The sequence below is a fragment of the Meleagris gallopavo genome, chromosome 7 (genome assembly GCF_000146605.3).
Source record: "Meleagris gallopavo isolate NT-WF06-2002-E0010 breed Aviagen turkey brand Nicholas breeding stock chromosome 7, Turkey_5.1, whole genome shotgun sequence".
In the NCBI taxonomy this organism is placed as follows: Eukaryota; Metazoa; Chordata; class Aves; order Galliformes; family Phasianidae; genus Meleagris; species Meleagris gallopavo.
Window position 1 is genome coordinate 10,588,746 of NC_015017.2, and position 3,717 is coordinate 10,592,462.

The 3,717-nt window shown below is 44.9% G+C and overlaps 1 protein-coding gene across 2 annotated transcripts in view; it reads left to right on the forward strand.

Moving 5' to 3' along the window:
- Positions 1 to 33: 33 nt before the first annotated feature.
- Positions 34 to 3,717, forward strand: part of LOC100548958 (SPATS2-like protein) — a 57,490-nt gene continuing 53,806 nt past the window's right edge. For both annotated transcript variants that reach the window (XM_010713417.3, XM_010713418.3), the window contains exon 1: positions 34 to 158. The gene's annotated coding sequence lies outside the window, so the exon portion shown is untranslated. The remainder of the gene's footprint in view (positions 159 to 3,717) is intronic.

The following is a 3,717-nucleotide window of genomic DNA, read 5'->3' on the forward strand; positions in this document are numbered from 1 at the left end:
AGGCGGCGCCGCGTTCGCTTCTGTAGCGCTGCTTTGCGCTTCCGCGCGGGCCGGGGAGTACCGCGGCGAGGAGGGACGGAGGTCGCTGTGCCCTCGCGGCTGTCTCTGCACAGCCGTCGAAGGCTTTTACTCGTCTGCGCCGCGATCGCTGCCCTGAGGTGCTCGGGGTCGTTTATTCTTAACGTCTGCTGTCTCCCTTACTGTGCCTGCACGGCGCGGTGTGCGGCTCGCTGGTAGCAGGCGGGCTGGCTGTGTGTTACCTCTGGCACGGTGCGGCGCTGCCTTTGCTGAGCTGTAAGCGGGCGGCATACGCCTCTTCCCCACCCTCTGCCCCACCACCCTGCGGTGTGAATCACTAGCAGGCTGCTTTCACTGGCAGAACTGAGAGGTGTCGCGGGTAACCCTTCTGTTCCGTTGCAGGTCATGTTCCCCGGATCGGTTTGGTTGATTCTAGCTTGGAAATGCGTTAAGCTTTTTGTGCATGGAGGGAACTGTGGTTTTTCTTGTGGGAATTCTTTTCTGGTAACTTTTTGATTTGAATTCCCTGCATATGTTATGGAGCATCTTTCTCCCTTTTCCTCAAAATGCAATTATTCAAGGAGACTAAACTAAAACTTTATAAATAGAGTGGAAAAGAATGTTGTTTGCCAAATTTCAAGGCTAGCCAGGGATGGATCTGCACTGGCCGTGAGAGGAGCCCTGTGGGTAATGACCTGTTGAATGCTGCTAGCTGGATGGAGCCTTTCAGCTGCCCTGAGCAGGGCGCTGTGCCCCGGCCACCATTGTTTCTGTGGATGTGGTCAAAATGTATAAACATGGAATGATTTTCCAGGTTGGAACAGGTTGAGCTTTGTGAGGCTTCATCTCAGCCTGCTGGAGCTGAACGCTGCTGCTAGGGTGAGCGTTCTCCCACAAATTGTGATATGGGAGCTGAAGAAATTTGGCCTTTTAGAGGAACAGGAAGCTCTGTTAAATGTAAGGCGATGCCAGTCGAGATAATGATTATACTGTATCAGGTGCTGTGTAAACATGTAACAGGGCAAGGTCACTACTCTGGAAAATTTACCGCTTAGGAAAGCATTGTGATTAAGATGAAGGAAATTAAATACCCTTTGAAATGTTTTCAGGACTGCTTCTAGCCAAAAGGTCTGCTTCCACAGCTGTGAGCATGGCAGCTGTTCTGAACTTCATTTACCCGGAGAAGGAGCGTGTACATGAGGATCTTTGTGTTGTCTGACATTTAGTAATGAGCCTAAGCATTCAGTGCAATGCCTCTGAGTACCGTCTGTGTTGGAGAAGGTTTGCTTCTCAGTCTAGATCAGTTTTTCTTTCCTGACCTTTCTCAAGGAAATGGTAACAAAGCTGTGGCAAATCACTGACTTGTTGTTTTCCAAGTTTTAAGGAAATCTGTGGCCGGGAATGAATCCTATGGTTTGGGTCAGTTTTTAAGAGGGAATGCAAGATTATAATGTCTTGAACTGAGTTTCACATGTTCTTTGAGCTCTCTTGTAGCAATAGTGGAATTAACAAAGCCATGCCTTGTCAGTAGTTACAGCTATTAATTCCCCCACATCATTGCATTTGTGTTCCATTTCACCCATGCATTATTTCTGTTGTCATTCTAGGCCCCGTGTTTAACTGTGTTTTCAGTGCCCAGGCCTGAGAGGTCTTTGAACACTGTTAAACAATGCTAGTCATCCAGGATAGAAAGAAATGCTCAGGCATTGCCTAAAAACAGTCTGAAGTGGTGCTGTATGCATCCAGAGGAAAGGCCAAACTCCTCACTGTGAACTGGACAGTTTCAAAAGGAAAGTGTGTAACTATTAGGAGCAGGAGGCGGTGAGGCTTTGCACAGAGATCAAGGGAAGAAGAACAACTAGTTGGTGATTGTAATTAACTTGTAGATAATGTTAAGGATTTGTTGTCTGTGCTGATCTGGAGAAACATGCTTTCCCACAGCTATTGCTGTTGTCTCCTCCATCCTCCCTGGTTTTGTGTTCTGTCCCCATCCTTGTGCTTCTCCACCCTTCTGTCTTTTCTGCCTTTTTCAGGTGCTCCACCAATTTTCTCAAGTTTTCCCTTTCCTATACGAAAGATGTAAAATGGTAAACTTCAATAGCAAAGTGGATTTGTTTTAGTCTAGACTTCTGGTAGGAAGGTCTGCCACCTTCCTCCTGCTAATTTGGAAGAGTTATTATATCGAAGAACTTGACCCTGAACTTCACCAAGATTAGCAGGGGGCTGCGGAGTTCTCACCTGTTTGTTTCTGAGAACCTTGAGCTTCTGGAAGATAGTGCAGGATTGTTCTGCCTCTGCATTTGCTGTCCTGGGGATGAGAAATGATGATGTACTTTACTTGCAGGTGTATTTGGCACGCCAGGACTTCTGTTTCAAGTGTATGTATAGTTCACAGTTGGACTAGATGATCTTGGGAGGTTCCTTCCAACTAAACTATTCTATTTGGCATGTTTGTGATTCTCACAGCAGAGCCTTTAGCTCTGGTGGTGCCATATGGTATTGCAGCAAAGCCTGGCTCCTCTCTTGGTGTGAGTTGATAAGGTGGTAGGGAAGGCTGCATCCAGCTCACACTTGCAGTCTTCACCAGCAGTGTGCACAAAACATATTGCTTAATTTCAGGAGAGGTTGGGAGAGCACGAGGAATGGGAAATTTGGGATGCTATGGTGTGAAAACCATTATTTCTGACCATTTTGTTTCACAACACGTGGGTGGAACAGATGGGTGAAGAGGGCAGGTCTAACAGCTGGGACTTTTGGTTCTGAGTGGAAGTGTGGTAATTCCCCTAGTTCTGCTATATGGATTAGAAGAAATCTGTTTTCGCTTATGAGCCTCCACTGTCTTTCCTGCCTAAAGTTTGTGTATGCATTTGCATGTAAGGCCTCAGAACTGAAGTGTGATTGGGGTGGAAGGAGAAGAGAATGTTTCCCTACTCATGAGAAGTCATCAGACATAACTGACCCCTGTTTTTGTGATGGACTTCACAAATAGACTTCAAAATTAGTTAAGAGTCAAATCCTGGTTTCTCAGTTAGAAAAAATCTTTTTTAATGAGGAGGTCCCCATAGGAAATTTGCTCTATTACCAAGTGATTGTTAAACAGCAGTCACAATGCTTTGTTGTTATCCTGGAGCAATTATACTTTTCTTAGACTTTGTACTTAAAATGCTTCCAACGATTTTTCCATTTAGATGAGGCAAACAGTGCTGCAGACCCTAAATAGGGTTTTGGAATAAAGTCGAAGTTCTGTATGTATTTTCAACTCATCTTGTAAAACAACTAATATAGAATGCCTGCCCATCCTTTGGGAATACAGAGAGGTTAATCTAAAAATACACTCGGTATACTCACACTAGGAAACGGTTGTAACATAACATTTTCAGAGCTTATTCCTTTCTTGGTTTGCTCTTAACTGAAGCTATACAGTTTCTCCCAAAGGCATGAGTTACAAATGAATCTGCAATACTTTGTGACTTCTAGTCCTTTTCCTTCAGACAAAAGGCCCTTTCAATGTATTGTTACTGATTTTCATGTGGTCATTCAAGAAAAGGATAGTGATTGGCCTTCATAATAAGCCTTTCAGCACCCTCTCTAGTGGCTTGCTGACTGAAAAGATGCCCATGGCTGGATACTGTATCCAGCCTTTAAATTACTGGTGGATCTAATCCTCTAACTACTGAGGTAAGAGCTGAAAGGGAAAAA